Genomic DNA, 20,224 nt, shown 5'->3' on the forward strand with positions numbered 1-20,224 from the left:
GGCATCCCATTGAAGGGAAGCACAAGGTGCAAAATTCAGATCCTGAATTCAACCTGTCCTCCCACCCCACCCCCCTTCAAATCAATGGGATATTCCAATCTCAGGTTTTGGTTCAGCTCATCAGTGTGAGACAGGGTCAGACACAGAATACAGATCTCGGCTTGCAAGCAACTGTCACAGATGCATGTGGCATTTGGAAATAAAATACTCTCCAAAGCACTGGTGATACGTTCCATAAAACGTAAAGGCAAAATTTATAAGTGTGAACACCTACTATTTAGAGTCCTAAATCCACCTTTAAGCAACTAAACAAAAGTAGCCTGATTTTTAAATCTTATGGCCATGCATGCCCACGTTTGCAGGATCAGGGCCCGAAAGCAAATATAGGTAAAGAAAAAGTAGCCAAAGTTACCATCTCAGCAGTATTGACAAGAAAAGAGACCAATCCCTGCCATGCAACATGCTGCCTAGGAATATAATGTGCTGTTTGAGAAGTGGTCTAAAACAGACATTATAAAATACTGACTCATGGGAGTAACCACAACTTCAAATGGGACTGCTTGTATAAGTAACCATTTGCAGGGTCAGATCCTTGCTCTCATTTTAAGCTCTTCCCAGCTAGAACAACCTTTAGAAACCCAATTGCTCGTGCTGTTGGAATAAGTGTAATATGCCAGCTTTCCACACACAAGTACAATGTACGGGGAATGCGGCCCTCTAAGGGGAAAGGCAAGGGGGTAAATAGCCTCTCATTCATTTTTAGGGCTTGCGTGACCTTGCAGCAACACATCTGAATTATGCTCAAAGGCTCTGGCACTTTTAACAATAAAGAGGCAGCTTGTGAAGCAAAACACACACACACACACACACACTCTCTCTCTCTCTCCTCTGTTCACAGCTGCTTTGCTAAAGAAGTAACGTTGACTCCGGACACAGTAATAGCAAATTCATTTTGTGCTTGTGCGATATATTCCATATATACTATGGCTAAAAGATAAATAAAATTCCAAATGCTGGCAGATCATCTGGGTGAACAACGTGTTGCAGGACATTCCCCAATTTAAAATCCCCTTACACATGTTTTTAAAAAGAAAGCTGAGATTCTCACTTAATAAAACTCCAGCTCCTGGAGTCATGTTAAGTAAAACACCAAATATTGCTAGACTTTAAATGAAATCAAGAGTTATCAACACCAGAAACGATGTGTAACCGTTGATAGTTGGTGGGGGGAGAAGGGGGCACAATTTAAAGGTTTTGTGGGATGCAGCGGGGTTCAGGGCAAAGCAGATAAATCCTGGCAGAAATCAGGGAGGGGGGGAGGAGGGAGACATGACCCTGCATAACCCTCCCTGCCCCATGCGTCACCTCTGATCAACACCATCTCTGATTTTTGCCCTCTGCATTTTGCACTTGGTTCAGCTTGGCCTTTGAAAACAGTCAGTCTGTTTCACTTTCTAGTTCTCAGGCACTAGCCCAATCCCCTTGCAGCAAGTTTACAGCAATACAGAGGAAAAGTAAAGTAAAAAACCTTTCCCATGTAATTTTGTGAAGTAAAGCAAAAAAAAATTAAACTTTGTTTTGCTAAACCATTGCAGATGGAAGGGGACTGAATTGAGAGGTGTGACTGGGTGGGGTGACCCCAGTGGTAGGAGGACTAACCCCTTGTGGCTCCAGTCCATGGGTTGGTGGTAGTGCAGGACTACTTTAATATCGAGTCATTTACTGAAGATCCCATTCCTTAAAATATACATGTAAGACCCAGAAGAGCCACAAGGGATACAAAAACGTCACAGCAGCTGCAGACAAGCTCCATGGGCTTTCAATTAGCTGGAAGAGGAGGAATAAAGGAAAAGTTTACAACTAAAATATTGGCTCTGTATTGAAGAGGATTATGGGGGATGAAAGAATCACGTGAGCGAACCTGTTTCATTACTTGGTGGTGTGCTCTCCTCTGCAGCTAGGAGTGCACCTGGCATTAACAACACAGCAAGCTACCTTGCTTCCCGATTGATGTGCTAATGGGTTCTTGGGAGAGACCCTACCAAGACAAGCAAGATTCTTTGTGCACATGTGTGGGTCGCAGTCTCTCAGCCAAAGGGGGGGAGGGGGGGGGGAATCACAAAGCAAACATCTGAACTGAAGCACTTATTCCCAAAAGGATGGAAATAAGCTATGTTAAATTCCAGTGTGGCATCCAATACTGCAAGGAGTATTGGGAGGGGGGAATAACTAAGTCTCAGTGCAAATTAATGGGACTTAGGATCCTAAGTTACCTAGATGCTTTTGAAAGTTCTCCCCTTATGTTTCCAGAGGGACAGGCTCCTTGCTCCCAGTCATCTTTTCCATTTCTGAAAGCTGTTCCCCCACTTGGTTGGAAATAAGCTGAATTTGGTAATCTTCCAGGCGTGCTACAAAAGAGCTCTGTTTGATGCAGTTTTTGGAGAGGGCTAAGGGTATACTTCCTATAATGAAGGAGGGATGAAAAGGCATCTCTTTAGATAGCTAGATGGCTGAGTTCCTGCTGGAATGAGGACGTAATGCTGCTGGGACTTTATGGTATTAATACTCGTAGGGCACCTGAAGATTTAGGTAGGTTTCCTTCTTACTTTAAATCTAACTGAATAATGCCTGTGGACTGAATGTGTTTGGGATGTCTCAAAAGGATGGAAAAAACGGACGTAAATATTTAGGGTTGGACTGCCCAGACGTAGGAGAGCTCTACACACAGACACCCTAACTTTGACCAGTTCTCACTGCTAGGGAAAGCCAGAGATTTATGAGGCTCTCGGTCACACCACTTATTAAATGTGTGCTGCAGAATTAATGACCTATATGAGCGATGTTATTTATTGCTAATTCTGCTATTACTCTATCATGTACCACTGATAGGACTTGACTTTTTTTTTTTTTTAAAAAGAATGTATCAGTGACAACTAAGTAATTTTTATTCTACTGTTCCCTTAAACTAAAATCTTATTGGGGTGGGAAGGGGAATCTTAATTTTTTTAAAACATGTGACTTAAGTTGGTTGAAATGTTTTAAACAATTTTGGGGTGAAAAATTACATTTATCTTCATAAACAGAATTTTTTTCATAGAATCACAGAAATGTAGGGCTGGAAGGGCCCTCAAGAGATCAGCTAGTCCCGCCCCCTGCGCTAAGGCAGGGCCAAGTACGCCTGAAGTCTCTGACAGGTGTTTGTTCAAACTGCTCTTAAAAATCTCCAATGATGGTGATTCCACAGCCTCCTTAGGTAACCAGGAAAAGGGGTGAGGAAAAAGGAGGGTGGGGGGAAGGAAACCAACATTTTTTTTTAAAATCATATATCTATGAAAGTGTTAATGACAAAAATTCAAAGTGAAAAAAATGGTTCCTTTTAACAACCATGAGGAATGAAAATTACTCCAATATTTTTTGAAATTTTGAAGTTTTTTGCTAATTTTTCTGCCCTTTTTTGACCAGCTCTACTTTTCGCTAATAAAACAACTAAACAAGTTACTAGTATATCATTCATTTTATAAAAAAAAGTCAAGTCATATACTATGTTGTCTTTAAACCTAGTACAAATCTCCCACGGATGTTCTTTACACAGCTCCCAGACGTGTGCCAGATGCTTCAGAGGAATGCAAAGACCTGAGGTGAAATCTTGTAGAACAGAATCCCCTAAGAACTAAGGACCTTTAGAAACCTCATCAGTTTCCTCTCCAAGTGTAAGGTGTATTTCTTTGTCCTTGCCTTTTTTAACATAAGCACACAGCAACATTTATATTATAAACACAAGACATCCCACTGCACATTCTTCTCCTCCTGGGGAGAAGATGAGAGAACAAACATGTAACGGATGTCAGCCATGTTCCTTAATGCATGACTGGAAGGTGCTCGGATACTAAGGTGATGAGCATGGAATATGTATACAGAATAGAACAAAATATCCTGACTCGATTAAGTCAATGGCAAAATTCGCATGGACTTCCAAAGGCAGCATGGATGAAATCCTTGCCCTGCCCCAAAGTCTTATGCTGATGCAACACAGTGAATGAGAGTCACTAAAAGCGCGGCGTGAAACAGCACAGGCCTTATAATAAGAACATGTGGCTCCCAGTTATGGTGCACAAACACATCTTGCCACCCACCCACAGAGTATAGGCCAACAGAGGGAAAAATTCTGCCCTTGGTTCATCACAGCACAGAGTTTAAAAAAAACAAAACAAAAAAACTCACTCTCCTTACATGCAGGGAATTGTCTTTGTTGCCATAGGAATCCTGCAAAGTTCAGAATATCCAAACTCGCCATACGTACCAAAGAGCAGGATTTGCCTCGAGAGTGAAGTAATTCTGAAGGCAAGGCTCAAACTGTCCAGGCCTTCGTGAGGGACAGGAAATGAAGCCAGTCAAAATAAAGAGGATGATTTGATAAAGCCAAATTGCGGCTTTGCCGATACCAAAGGAAAAAGCAGATGCTGAAAATAGAGAGCAGTTTTATCTTGCTGCAGATTTAATTCCATAAATTGTTCCATCTGATCCAACGTGGTCATGCATTCACCTTTTTGCTTCTCTAATAAAGTTTCTGACCGCTTGTCAGAGATAAAATAACTATTTCTAAAGCACCAGTTAGATTAGGATTAAATCCTCAAATTTAATCAATGCATGATGGAAGGGGGAAGAAAAGATATTCCTTCTTAATTAAGAAGGCCAGAATCACTCACCAAGAAAATATTTTCTGTGATAAATAGCTGAGAGAAAAGAGTGGCTCTGTGCTATAATCAAGTTTTTAAGGGAAGGGCACCATGGAGTGTTCACTGGACTACACAGTAGTTATCTGGCAAACATAAACTTCTCTCTTTCCCTGGTGAGGAGTCAAAAGTTTCTTGATATGGTCATAATGATTTGTTGCCCTCACACTGCTCTCGCCACATGCATGGAAGATGTTCATCTCTTAATATGTCTGTCTTTAATCTCTTCTTTATCCAGGTTTTCTAATAATTAGTGCATAGTGAAATAGGAAATCCTAGATGTATCTTAATTTTTTTGTTGTTGTTTTTTTTACTAAATAATCAGTCTATGCATTTATATTGCACTAATCACTGTGCTGTCTAGGCATTCAATAAGCCACAGAGACATAAGAAAACACTATCAAAGGAAGAATATGAGACAATTGCCTAATACAGTGTAATAAAAATACCCACAATACAGAAACTAAACCAAAGTAGAAAAAACACAGGCTAAGGAGACTCAGACACCTCATCATCAACCAACTGGGGAATAATTATGAGCCTGGGCCTTCAGTTAACAGATTCAAAATTTCTGTGGCAGTCAACAGGGATGCGTACTCCCCATGCTGGCAACATGCTTATTGAAAACTGAAGGATCAGCCCCTTAGATATCAGTAATGTAAACAACACAAATGACTCTGTGCTAGTAGAAGGCCCAAACCATCCCCCATCAATGGGAAAAATCCAAGGGAAGGGCCTGGAAACTGCATGACCTCCAACTCCTTGGTATCCTCCCATGGATGGAGTGGGGTTCTTGTCTGTGGAGTGGGGCTGGGATTTGGCACCAACAGGCCACATGGCAAAGGGACTGAAAGCTCCCAGAGATGCCATGGGTCCTGCCATGCATCCATGTGGGGGATAGGAGTAATGGTACAACCATGGCAGGCAGGCAAGGCATGTCCTACTGGTTTAATCAGTGTGGGACATCTTAGGCTTGATCCAGTGACTACTGAAATCAATGGAAAGATTTCCATAGACTTCAATGGTCAAGCCCAAGTTTTTCATTGGAAAAAAAAGGGGGGGGGGGAGGGAATTGTTTCTTTACAAATTTTTGATGGAAAATACTTACCAATTATCACCCAGCCCTATTTAGAAAGAGTCGTGTAGGAGACAGAATAGTGGGTAAAGTCCCAGGGAGGCAGTTAAAGAGGTATGATAAATACAGTCCATCATACAGCTCTGCAACTTACCAAACATGGCATACCCTTTTAGATCTGACTCTTTCTGTAATTAAATACATGCCATAACATACACCAGATGTACCGCATGGTGGAGTATATCCTCCAACAGAAACCATCACTTTGGGAATGTCCTGGCTTTTGACTGCTTCATTTAACATTGCATTAAAGTTGGTGCTTGTACTCACTCAGTTATTCGTCACATCTTGGGTTTATGCATGTGGCTTGATTTGGTCATGGTTAGTAGTCCAACCTCTGCCCTTGGTTTTGATTATGAAATGAAAACAAGACTAAGGTCTTATTTTCTACCCACGCACTGTCCCACTTTGCAGAGAGGAACTGAAAGGCAGGTGCAACATACGGTATTGAATTCAGAAAGTTTTTTTTGGGGGGGATACACTTCTGTTTACCCAGGGGCAGCAAAGATTCACCTTAAAACAGCAGGCTACATTCTGACCCACTTGATACCCCACAGGCAGGTGCAAGACAAGGAAGTATTTAGCCCAGTGGGTTTATATTAAAGGTAGGATTGAAAGTCTTACTGCTGAAAGGTTTGATGCATCCAACTTCAAGATGGAGACTGAACAGCAAAGTGCCAACAGGCTCTTGTTTCTAAGAGAAGTTTAAGGAATTAAGTTGGATGTGTATGGAGAGAAAGGGGAGCAAGTGTAACCTGCCTCACCTACTCTCCCTTGCATACCTCTGGTAAATTCACCCTTGTGTGGGTCAAAACCTGGGAGTAGTTCCACTGAAGTCAAGGGGATTACTCACATAAGTAAGGTGAGCCAATCTTGCCCCTATGTCTACATGTATCATACTATCAAAGCAGAACAGTTTGGATGGCAGCATTTTGAACTCTCCTCACCACAAAGGAGCATCAGACTTTTTCCATTTCCTGGGGCTCCCAAAGGATCAAGTTTTCACTTGACAAATTGCCAGGCCACTGGGTAGAAACTAGGTGCCTTTACTGTGCTCAGAATCCCTCACTGCACTGAATTCCAGAGAGTCTTTTGAAAGCACTTGAACCAATTACTGATGTATTTTTAACCTCCTATGCCTTGTCTCTCCAGGGAAAGGCCATTGCGTTCTAGCGGACACAGCGTGACCTAAGCATGATAGACAAGGACCATCCTGGTTAGCCGTGGAGTGAAGCTTCACACCAGACCACCGTGTATGCTGTAGGTGCCACATTTGTTACAGGAATCCCATTGGAGGAACAGTGACCGGCTGAGACATAATTCTGAGCATGTCTGTCTTATATACGCAATGATACCCAACCCCCACCCCCCTTGCCAAAAAAAAAAGTGTCCCAATTTTTCACATTTGCTATCTGGTGACCCAACGCTGAATGCTAAATCAGATCAGTTAACACACGGGCATTCTCCCATGGAGGCAAGCTCTTCAAGTGGCCTTAACACAAGCAATGTAAGGAAACAACTAACTTGACTCACTGCCTGACCTCCAAAAGCAAAGAGCTGACCTAATGCAAGGGTTGAACCCAGAGCTCTAGGGAGAGGAAACGCTAGACCAGGGGGTTCCCAAACTGTGGGCTGCAGCTCTAATGTGCGCTGAGGCAGGCCCCAGTGGTTCACCGGAGTCACTGCCTTCTCCAGTCAAGTCAAACTGTTGGGTTTCAAAGATCTTGAAGCATTGCTTTGAGTGCCTGTTGCCAGGGATTTCTCTCGTTACAACTGGCTTACATTAAAATGAAAAGGAAGCATGGACATTATTTACAGTATTATGGTTTATATGTTCTAATCCTTAAAATTAATAATTTTCCTCAAGAAGGGTTAACAGTGGGTGCCTATTAGCAGCTGCACAGGTCGGCTTCAGGGAAAACAGTTTGAGACCCCCTGCCCTAGAGCATGGGTCTTGTGGCTGAAGAATGTATTGGCAGCAAGGACTATTGGGTTCTACTTTCACTTGAGCCAGTAACTTCAGCTTCCTGTGCCAGATGAAGAGTGAAAATAAGAGTACCAGTCTCATGGGGGGGAAAATGACATGAGGCTTAGTTCACGGATAGTTATGTGGTTTGAGATCACCAGATTGAAGGTGCTATGGAAGAGTGAAGTATCTATTATTACTGAGCCTTAAGCCACAGAGGAGGCCCTGTCACTGCTCTTGTTCTATTGCAGTCATTCTGCTCTCTGTCCGTCACTATTCTTGGGGCAGCTCGGCACTGACTGAGACCAGTTCCCAGAACCCCTCCTCCTCTTTGCTGATTCACCAGAGCACATTAAGTTTCCCACACAAAAAGCTGACCCACCCACCACGGTTCATGCTTCTCCGACTGCTGCTCTCTCTGGAGTCTCTAGACGAGCTCTGTGATTTCCCCAGACCACAGTTAACACAGACTCATTTATGTAATTCCCACCACCCATAGCGGTGGAGACAAGAAGGCCAGGAACTTAAACAATGTTTGTTTTTTGGCCAGTGTGCATTAGTCACATATAGTTTCCTGCTTAAGCCTACGGAGCACAAGAACAAAGGCCTCTTCGGAAGAAAAGCTCCGGATGACTCAGGGGCTTGGAGATGGAAGAAGGGCATTCCCCCTACAAGTCACCAGTTCAAATCCTGCCCAAGTCAGCAGATGGCAAGTTTCAATTACTGCTACGAAGTGACTTATTACAACTAACATGTAATCATACCATCATTGTTACACTGCCCTCCCTCCTGCCAGCTTCTTTGTTCCACCCACCTCTTACCATTTGACTTTTAGATTGTAAGCTCTTGGGGCACGGGCTGACTTTGCTCTGCATTTGTACAGTGACTGCCATAAAGAAGCCTCAAGCAGAGTGGGGCCTCTAGGTGCTAATGCAACAGAGCCACAACAATCTCATCAGATGGGTGCGCAGAGGCTTATGCAACACAAGGTAGAGGTCACAGGCTAGTTCGTAGCAGATGGGTATCCACAGTGCAGAAATCACTGTTCTGCACGGCAGTTGGATAGCAAAGTAGGCAAGGAAAGTGAACTACTCCCTCGCTCTGCTCTCTTTGCGTCAGGGCTCAGACACAGCTGGCTGGGTGGGATGGGGGGAGGCTTGCACTGCATAGGGTGTACACATCCCAGGACAGGGCTATCAATCCGGCATCTTTCACCAGCACAGGATTCTTTTGCAAGAGCAGCTTTGCCGCACAGCCTGGTTTTAATCATACTTCTAATCTTACGGTTTCTACAAGCCACTGCGCTATTGGAAAGCACTCATATATTGGACTGTGGGTTCACGAAAACGGCCAAACTAAGGGCTGCCATGAAGCTCCAAGGCGAGCAAATCCGCCAATAAGCGCAAGACCCACCAAGGTAGAAGAGGAACTTTGTCACATCACGTATGAAGTTTCATTTTCATAGGGGAAAGTTATGCTTGCTGAAGCTTCAAAGGCCTCAAGACTAAAAATCTCAAGCACCATTTATGGGGATGCCTTTACAGAAGGCTTCTCCTATAGAACTGAATTTAGCAAGTTCAAAAAGCTTTTGCGCAGATCCCAACGAAACCTGGAAAAAAATTCCATAATATTCTGTGCTGTCCTGTTGAACTTACGCATAGACTTTCCCAAGGCTGAGCACGATGTTCAGTACAAGTTTGGCTGACAGATAGCTGATTAACGGGCAGTCCTATGAAGAGGCCGTTCTGATCACATAGGATAGTGCTATTCATCTATATTCATTCTAGTTCCAATAGCTTAATGACTTTGCCACTTTAACCAGATGATGTATTAACTGGTGCATCGCATGTATTTGTATGACCTATAATATTTCCATGCCCTGTTCCAAATATGGAACCACCTGCTTTTCTCGTCTAGATACAGAGATTCTCAGTGCCAAAGATCAGTATTTTCCCTAAAATAAATAAAAAACAAACGCAAAGGAACTACCAGGAGGGATTTGATTTAAATCAAATGCATTTAAATCACGATTTAAATCACTAGTCAGGAAGACTCAATTTAATCATGGTTTTTATATATATAAGTACATTCTTGTTGGTTGTTATAACCTTAATACATATTTTTCACAACTCAGAGATAGATGTAGGTTTCATTTTTAGAAGGTACACACTGTACATTTTTAAGTGATTTATTTTAAAAACTTTTCAGTTAGTTTTACAGCTATATCAGAAAATGAATGATTGTTTGGTTATTTCATTTACCAAAGGTAATTGAAGCAGATATTTATGAAGTCACTGGGAGGTGAACTATCTCCAGTTCAACAGGTTAATCATTAATATTTGGAGGATTTTCTTGCCCTGCTGGATTAGGAGGAGAACATCACCAGACAGACATTTAAATTGTTTTACTTAACTAAAACAACAACATTAAGTATTCTGGATATTTTTCTTCAACAGCAAATATATAATATTTGAACAAAACAAGCATATGAATTTTTTAATGTATTTAAACGTTCAAGTTTTTTTTTAAATCAGGTTTGTTTTTGTTTGTTTTTAACTAAAATAGTTAAATGAAATATTTTAAAAACAAAAAACAAAAATTAAAATAGACTACGTCAGCCAGGTCAACATGAGAAACTTTAAATATTGGCTTCTGCAGCTAACTCAGTCGTCTTCACCTTCATTTTCCTGTTTGTTCATAATCTGGAAAAGAAAAACAAGCTTTCCTGCTTTTTCAGGTCCCAAACGATTTCTCTTTTTGGAATGAATTAGTCCAAAGAAAGAAAATATTCTTTCTACACCAACAGAAGAAGCTACTGCTCTTAAAAGTGAGATTATCACTTCAACAGTCTGAATCCAAGTGCTCAAGTGACTTCCACCAGTTCACTGGTGTGACTTGCTTTAAAACATCATCAGCAAACATACATTTCTTGAATGGTTCTTATTCCCAAGATAGGTATATTTTACAGCCTGCTGCCATTATAGGTTTTCCCTTCTAGTGAGAGAATGGTATGGTAGATCTCAAAACAATGAAGGCTACACTCAGAAAGACCTCAAGACTTCTGGAATATGCTGCTCAAACAGTTTCACTTTTGTTTCTGCTGCCTGACCCTCCCTTCCTACATTTATCTCCAGACTTCTTCTCCTTGTCCAGATCTACTCCTCCCCCAATAATCTTCTATTCATTGAACTTTTTGAAACTTTGCACTTTTAGAGAGAGGTAAGGGATTGACTCTGTGTACACAAATTTGCAGAGGGACAATAGGGTTGAGGTCTGTTATTTCTCACCACTAGATATTATTTATTTATTTAAAAACATTTTTGCTGTTAACAAGCATGTTATCTCTGGATACACAAATCCACAGTTTGAGAACTGCAAAACTAAGCATCTCGGATGGCACCTTCTAGCCTGAGCACTGAGTCCCATTGGGCAGAGAGAAAGATTAACTTAAATCTATACAGGAGCCCGTGGAACTCCATAAAATTGGGTCCCTAATCCATGAACTATCAGAACTCATTTACAAAACTTTTCTTAAACATTACATGAATATATTGTCTCACACTATAGAATTAGAATTTATAATCCCTATTCCATGATGAGATATCTTTGAGCTATAATGTATCTATCTTGAAATAGGTTTATTCCTCAAAAAGCATTTTATTAAAAAAATTCAATTAAAAAAATCTGATTTTATTGATTTTTTTAAAAAATCATTGATTTTTATCCACCTTGGAAACTACCCAAGTATAGCGGTTTTAACTCACAATCCTCACCATTCATCCACTTTTAAATGGTTGTATTTGGTTTCACCCCAGAACCCTTTGCACTGGTTCCCCATGATGCTTCAAACCACACCACAAGTGCCGCAGCACTTCAAAAAAGCAACGTTAGATTTGGTGCCACACTTCGTGCGAGGCTCCGGTCACAAAGGAGAGGATAGCCAGGGACTGAGCAAACGTGCGTTAGCAGAAGTCAAGGCAGGGAAGAAAGGACAGAAATTTTCCTTGTGACACATGGGTTGAGACACCATTTTATTTCTGCCATGTTTTCCCCCAGTAAATCTCCATTCAAGGCGGGACTGCTGTGATGGCCGCTAAGTAAAATATCCTAGTTCTAGTCAAGGATGTCCTTATTTTATCCAAGGGAAAACTGAGGCCCAGGGAGGTGAAGTGACTTGTTCAATGTCCCACACTGACCGACCCTACCCACCAAGCTGGAGCAGTAATTCTGTTAGCTATACACTAAACAGAAGTGATAGAACTAAGCTAAGTGGAAGCTCTATTGAACTGCTATAGTAGAGATAAACAGAAGCTATGTAACTAAGAAGCAGACTATAGTCTCGGGGCAGCATCTAAGCAGAGATGTGACCACATGCATTAAACCAGTGTTTTACAAACACAAAATACTCGATATTCAAAACGAAGCTGAAGAAAAATCTGTTCAGTACATTTTCCATGACACAATTGCCTCGTAAACTGTTCCAATAGAGGCCTCCTTTTCTGGGGTACTTACACATTCAGAAGCACTTCACCATCCAGGAGACACGCTCACAAGTCATGAATGGAAATGGGAGCGCTCCCAAATGATGGGAAAGTCTGGGTTGTTTCTAGAGGCAGCTGCTTTTCGCGCCTGCCAGGCTCAAAGAATTATTGAAAACTTTCCAACACTAATTGGCGAACACAAAAGTCTTCAGAACCTGATGCAACAAACAAGGGGGTCAGCAGAAAAAGCAGATCGCCCAGAGAAAGGCATTGTCAGTAATTGTGCCAAAACCTGGGGCAACGTTTGGGCCTGTTGGTTTTACAGGGGCTGTATTGGGAGGGAAGTTACACTTGCCCATCAGCCCTGGCACGGGTAGGAAGTGGCATGAAGGGGCTGATGAGCTAAAATGAATTTAAACAGACTGGAAAAAAAAATCAAAGGGAAACCCCAAGTAACATGTACATAGCTTCTTATTGTAATCCAGGTACAATACAAATGTTTAACGAAGCCTTCCCTGCAACACTGTGAAATGTTAATACAATAAATAAGTTAATTATTATTATTAATTTAGACTAAGGTCTTGGGGTCAGGTAATATGGTTTTATGTGTATTATGCATTTAAAGGTACTATGGGTGTGAGTTTCAAATGTGCCTGATGGAGCTGCAATACCATTTAACTCTTCTAGAGCACTTTTTGTCCATAGGTCATAAGTGCTTTATAAAGGAACTATCATTATCCTCCTTTACAGATGGGAAAACTGAGGCACAGAGAGGGGCACTGACTGCCACAAGGTCACCCAACAGACCAGTGGCAGAGGTGAAAATAGAACACTGGAATCCTGAATCCCCGTCTTGTGCTCTGCCTCATAAGGTCACGCTACCTCACGCTACCTCACGCTACCTTTAAGAGTCAATGGAAGTTAGGTGCCCTAATTCTTTTGGATGCTTTTGAAAAAAAATCTTACTCTGTTTGAGTAATGGATAAATAAGTCCATTTTTCAGATGGGAAAACTGAGGTACACAGGTTAAGTGACTTGTTCTAGGCCACTGTGAGAATCAGTGCTGGAGTTCAGATAGTTCTCCCAAAATAAAGTAACAAATTTAAGCCATGTCAATGTCTCACATCTCTTTTGTGCCTTAATATGGGTCATTCCTTCCTGGGAGGCAGCCTGGGTCCAGGGGATAGGGCACTCGAGTGGGACCCAGGAGAGCTGAGTTTTATTCCTGGCTCTGCTACATAACTTTGAGCAAGTCACTTCACTTCACTTCACGCCTCTTTTATGATTTTAATTATTTATTATTTTACAGCAGCTAACTGCACAAGAGACTTAATTACTACTGTAATAGAAATAATAAAACATCCATAGAGAAGCACTCTAAGTTGTGAGCCCAGACAGTCTCCACCCACCCAAACTGATATAGTATTTGAAGTCATCAAGCTGGAGTTAACAATGTTAAGCCACACGATTGCAATTTGACAATCCTTGGTTTCATTTATTTAAATGTGTTCCTTTCACTTCTGCGGTAACTGAGCCAACTCTGGCTATTTTCTGGATCAGATTTTGTTTTTCCTTTTAGAAAGTAGCTAATAAAAATATTGTTCCTTTAGGACCTGTTCCAAGGCAATAGGGCTGATGCAAAAGTGTTGTAATTTTTATTGGCTTTTTAACAAAAACAAAAAACTTTTTTTTAAAGACAAAACGAGAGATGAGTGCTGGTATAAAGTGTGACTCCAAGAGTCATGTGGAATGAAGTCATCTCTCCACTGAGGGAAGTACTGTGCTAGAACATGAAAACCAGAAGCTGAAACGGACCATAAACTAAGTGAAATTGACCTGGGTAGTTTTATCATTCCAGCAAAATATAAAGAAACTGCATGAGGCCCCCATCTAAGGAGCAGGTGTAACTGTGTTAAAAGTGTGTCTGCGCTGTTGAAACGGACTCTGTACATGGTAGAGTTCTGTGTTTGTTTCTTAATCTACTACCACCCATGTTCAGTTTACAAGTAAAAAGATGTTTTTTCCCCAACTGCTAGCTCTGGAGAATCAACCAATGATCTGAGAGCTGAAATGGTTTGTGTTTTTTTTTTGTTTGTTTGTTTTTTGTTTGTTTTTGTTTTTTTACAGCTCACACATCACTGTCAGCAATACAGATTCTGCAACAGAAATGCATGTTAGGAGAGAAAGGATGATTCTGTGGCTAAGGCACTAATATAGGACTCAGGAGGTCTGGGTTCAATTCCTGGATCTGCTGCAGACTTCTTATGCAATCTTGGGCAAATCACTTAATTTCTGTTTCACCCACCCTTTGCCAGTCTTATCCAATTAGACCATAGAGATCTCTGGGATAGCGTCTCTCACTATTAATTTGTGCAGTGATTAGCATAACGTGGCCCCAGTCTCCAGGCATTGTTGGGGAATTACGGTAATAAAGCAGTTAGCAATCCTGGAGATGATGAGGGAGTTAGAATAGAATCCAGACCACTCTCTCTAAGCTGTGTTGGCTCTACAGGGCTAAGAGGAGTAAACAGTAATAAAAAATTACTTTTGTCACTAAAGTTAGCAGAGACAGTTCTGAACACAAATAGGGAGCAGATGTGTTGGTGAAGAAGGAGCTAGGTTTTTATATCATAGGCCCACACTAACAGTGACCCACAAAGTTTTCTATTTAAAAGTGGGCTTGAGTCTTTGTTTATAATGTATAAAGAAGGCTTCAAAGAGGTTTTTTCCCATGCTTGTTCTTTTTTAACCTTACAAATACTAGAAATGTCAACTCTAGTCTTCTCTCGTTTTGCTAGAAGAACTACGACTTGTCTCAGACCATGTGTATTGTGAGTTCTCACACCTCAACTGAAACGATACAAAAAGAAAAGGAGTACTTGTGGCACCTTAGAGACTTACCAATTTATTTGAGCATAAGCTTTCGTGAGCTACAGCTCACTTCATCGTACGCATCTGATGAAGTGAGCTGTAGCTCACGAAAGCTTATGCTCAAATAAACTGGTTAGTCTCCAAGGTGCCACAAGTACTCCTTTTCTTTTTGCGAATACAGACTAACACGGCTGCTACTCTGAAACCTGAAACGATACAGGAGCTGAAAGCTTCCAAGACATCTTTTCTTCAAAATGTTAGTTAATGAATGAAGCTACATAGGCATTAACACACAAAGCTTTGTCTAACTTGAATTCCCTTCCTCACCCAACAGCTCAGCTTTCACTCTCTCGAATTATGCAATCTCATCATTTCACTGTCTAAGCAGGGACTATCTCTTCTGAGTTTGTGTAGTGCTACCTGGTACAATGGGGCCCCAATCCTGGCTGGTGTCTTTGGGAGCTACAGTACTACTGTCAACCACAGAGTCCTCTAGGACAAACAAGACCTGAGTTTCTAATGTAAAAAAACAAGTGCGGGGGTCAGGAGAAGAAATAAAAGCCACAGACTCACAGGCCATCTTTATAAAACTCATAAAGCAGTAAAAAAAGTGCATGAGTCCATTTATCTCTCTCTCCCTACCAGGAACCGCCACTGACTTCAACAGGAGCTCTGGGTGGTCAGCACCTTTGAAACAAATCAGATCATAGAGGGTTTACATAAATACTTTTTATCTGACCATTGTGAATGAGGCCAAACCAAGTTCTAACAACTAGGTGAACAAGAACAAGCCATGTTCTAGCCTAGCTCTCTCTGCCTGGGCTCACACATTGCTTTAATATGTAAGTAGTCCACAGAGGACCACTGCCAGGCGGCATAGGTTAGAATAGTGGTTCTCAACCAGAGGTACGTGTGCTCCTGGGGGTATGCAGAGGTGTTCAAGGGAGTACATCAACTCATCTAGATATTTGCCTAGTTTTACAACAGGCTACATAAAAAGCACTAGCGAAATCAGTACAAACTAAAATGTCATACAGACAATGACTAGTTTGTACTGCTCTATGTAGTATCCACTGACAATGTAAGTACAATATTTATGTTCCAATTGATTTATTTTATAATTATATGGTAAAAAGGAGAAAGTCAGCAATTTTCAGTAATAGTGAGCTGTGACACTTCTGTATTTTTATCTCTGATTTTGTAAGCAAGTAGTTTTTAAGTGAGGTGAAATTTGGGGGTAGGCAAGATAAATCAGACTCCTAAAAGGGGTACAGTAGTCTGGAAAGCTTGAGCGCCACTGGGTTAGTACAGCCCCCCAGCCCAGAGACAGCACAGAGCTGAGCAGAATATAAGGGAGCCACAATTGAATCTTGGCCTCAGCAGATAATCCAGGCCGTGATTTTGATCACAACAGTGTCCCTTTGAATAGGCAGGTTTACACTAGTTCCGAAACATCAGCCCTCAGCCTTTTAAGATCATAACTCAACCTTTCACACAACGCGTCATTGACATTCTTATAATGGCTTTTGCTCACATTTTAACCTGTGGCTTGTCTCCGCGCTGCCCGTTTGAAGTTCTGTACTCTTAGTGATTTCTGGCAGGGCCAGTGACATTGGTTGGGGAGAGCATGGCAGTCTGACTGCAGACCTGCTCCTCGCTGGACCCGGCCCATAGAAATGGATTACATTCAAGCATCTTAACAGCAGGCAGCGATTGTTTTAAACTGCCCAATAATGAACCCAAGTTTAAGACCAGGGCAGGCAGCTCCTCCCCAGCAATACCAGGGCCAGGCTGAAGCGTGCTGATTAGAAGGGGCTCTTCATGAGCGCAGCTGGATAGAGGAATGTCGCTTAGCAGCAAAGAGAGCAAAAGCTAAGGCAGGTACCGCAAATCTAAAAACCCCTTAAAATGCAAGTCATCCCCAAGAAACCCCTCCTTTCCCACAATGCAGGCTGGGCTGATGAAACTTGACACTCATCCCAGCAGGAATAATTTCTGAGCTGGGGTTCACAGGCCTGCGGGACTGACAATCAGCAGACCAGCAAACAGTGCTTAGCACTGACATAGTGCTTTGTCTTCAAGCCATTTCCAAACACATCTCTGACCAGCCTGCCTAGATACCTAAAGATAACGGGCGGGCGCCTCTGCCTTTGGCTCGCTCATGTTTATGGGGCCTGTCCAGATGCACCACTAGCCCCTTCCTATGTTTGGAATGGAAGCTGCAAGGAGCAGGGACCTGGTCTTTATGCTGTATTATTTAGCCAAAGTACCACATACTCCTGCAGCACTACAGAAATATGAACAATACATTCCAGTCTGCCCTTGTTTAGAATGGCATTTCCCAGCTACAGACAAGAAGAAAACAGATCCTATAGCACGTCAATGCCAACCTCTAAATGATGAGACAACCAGAAATCAGCAGCGATGCCCAGCCCGGCAGCCAAAGAGTGCCACGCAATCAAACAGCCAGCACACAAAAGGAAAACCCAGTTCCTGTTTGAAACCAGAACTTGATCTGAGTTAAGCAGTAGATGACAACGGCCAATGTCCTTCCCATCTCTCTGGTTTCAGGTCCCCATTTGTTCCCTCTGCTTGGAATTAAGGAGAGGATGCCATTCAATGAGCATGTGTGTATCCTTCCTGTCAAACCTACACCCATGCGTGGAGGTTACAATCCAAACCAAGCCAGGATTGCAGTGTTGACTGTGTTCAGGTGGGTGTGTTCCAGGGAGAGAGGGGGCTCGGGATGGAGTGCACATCTCAAAACAAAAATCTCGTCTAACAGTCTCTCCCCGCCACACAGCCTTCCACATTTAATTGCTGCCAAGCCAAAAGGGACTGCTGCAGGCAGCAGCATCCCTAGCACAAAACCCAGCCTACCATAAGGACTATGCCCTTTTCTTTCCCCAGCCCAAGGACAATGCTTTGCCATGAACAATCCTGTAGCAAGGAGATGCAATGCCAGACTTCAGCGCCCCACCCCCACACCACCCCTGGCATTTTCCAACAGGGAGCCGCACCAGCTTCATTCATTCCCCCACCCCTTCTTTGTTGCTGGCTCAAAATTCATAGATTCCAAGGCCAGAAGGTCCATTGTGGTCATCTGGTCTGAGCCCCTGGATAACACAGGCCGGAGAACTGCCCCCCAAATAATTCCTAGAGCAGCATGGGCTTGCATGATGAGCCCCCCCGCATCTCGTTTGTTGCTGTGTTCTCCACCCTCCCTCAACCCAGGCCCTTCTTACCTTCTTCCTTAGCATCCAGCTTGCAGGGGGGCTGTGGAGGAGCCCTCCAGGCGGTTTGCACGCCCCTCTTGCCCCCAGCCCTAGCCGGAGGCTGCAGCCCTCTGGAATACAGCCTGCCACTCCCTCAGGCTAACACTAGCTGCATCCAAGCAGGCAGGCGAGGGAGAGAAACCGGAGCAGGAGGGAATTGACGACAGCGATGCAGCCAGAGCTGGAGGATGCTGCTGCCAGGCAAGCCCAGGGACTGTCCAGAGGAGTCTCCTCCCTCCCCCTAGCAGGCCATGGGGAGGGGAGCAGGCACTGCAGTCATGGGGGCTGGCTCGGCTGCCAAGCAAGGTGATTGCTCTTGCTGAAGAGGCTCAGTCAATGTGCCTCTAACGCTGGGCTCTGCGAATCCCCCTTCCCCGCTTGCTTGGAACAAAAGGGGAAGGAGCAGGGGAGGGAGGGGCATTCCAGCTGTTTTTGTCAGAGCTGCACACAAACCTTAATCTCCCCGTTTCCCAGGCCTGAGCCCAGCCACAAAAGCAAGCGGGAGGCTGGAAAATGTAGATCCCCATACAATGCTTGCAGGCAGCTGAGGAGGGAGTCTCCACAGGGCAATTTCAATGAGGGCTTTGTTTAAAGTGCCCTATGTGTTTTTAAGGGAACGAGGGATAGAGGCCAAGATACAGCACTGGGAATCAGAAGACCTGGGTAAGGATTCTATTCCTAGCTTGGCTACCGATGCACTGAGGGGCCTTGGGCAAATCACTTCTCCGGTGCTCAGTTTCCCCATCTATCAATAAAGACCAGGGCAATCCTTACAGGTGTGTTACAAGGCTGAATGCACCAGTACCTAAGAGGCACTCTGAGATTCCCCAATGCAAGGTGCTTTTTGCACAATTATTAATTACCATGCAGGACAGACGCACTGTAAAAAATCCCCCATCGTAACAGGGAGTCATTTTTAAAACTGCCTTGTAGGCCCAGCAGCTGTACTGAGCCACATGGATTCACAGGGGGCTCTTTGTTTTGTTTTAAAGGCTTTGCTCTGGGCTACTTTATGCTTCTTGAGTTTCAGGTTCAAATACTCCCCCCCCAAATAATCAAACTGAAAGTCAGTCAAAGTCATCCAATTTCACAGTCTCCCCCGCAAAAATAATAAGTAGCCCCAGACCCACTTGAAAGGCCACCCAGCCTCACCTAAAGGTTCACAGCCCTCTGTCACAAATTCCCCCAAACTCTCCTGGCTTCACCAAGCTCTGGTGAATACACCTTAAAATACTTTTTTCCTCCCTGCCCCTAAAAAGGGGATGGGGTGGGGAGAAAATTTCCCCTCCCACTCAACAGAGATGCTTGGTTCTTCTAAGAGACCCATCATTCAAGGACATTCAAGTAGCCCCCTTTCCTCATCATTTCGGTTTTGTTCCAGGTAACTCAAGGGAGGGTTATTCTAAACTACATTGAACTTTCTGGGTATTTTTTAAGTTATGATGACTATTATTATGTATTTGTGTAAAGGAGAGGGAGGAAGCAGAAAATACCTTGTGACTTGAAAAAGACAGTCTGACTCTGGAGAACTTAACTAGAGTGTTTCTAGGGAGCCCAGTAAAAAGGTATCACCTGCAGCTTGTGATTCAATCCTTAGTTTAAAAGCCAGGAATGTTGGGAAGAGATAATGTCCACCCAAGTTTGGTAAGAGATGTGCCTTTAGCTATGCTATCACCATGCCGATGCCCTCAGATCTGTAAGCAGGCACAGCTAAGCTTAATCACTGCTTGGATGGCAAAACCTGCAAGGAAGAGGTAGGTGCT

General features: G+C 43.0%; 1 protein-coding gene across 2 annotated transcripts in view; it reads right to left on the reverse strand.

Annotated features, from left to right (window-relative positions):
• The window catches only part of CLIP2 (CAP-Gly domain containing linker protein 2), a 123,882-nt gene extending 105,027 nt beyond the window's left edge, over nucleotides 1–18,855 (reverse strand). Inside the window, exon 1 of one of the 2 annotated variants that reach the window (XM_048823855.2) lies at nucleotides 18,432–18,855. The gene's annotated coding sequence lies outside the window, so the exon portion shown is untranslated. The remainder of the gene's footprint in view (nucleotides 1–18,431) is intronic. The other variant, XM_048823857.2, reaches the window with a different exon arrangement.
• Between the last annotated feature and the right edge of the window lie 1,369 nt (nucleotides 18,856–20,224).

This window comes from Caretta caretta, chromosome 17 (assembly GCF_965140235.1).
Source record: "Caretta caretta isolate rCarCar2 chromosome 17, rCarCar1.hap1, whole genome shotgun sequence".
Classification (NCBI taxonomy): Eukaryota; Metazoa; Chordata; order Testudines; family Cheloniidae; genus Caretta; species Caretta caretta.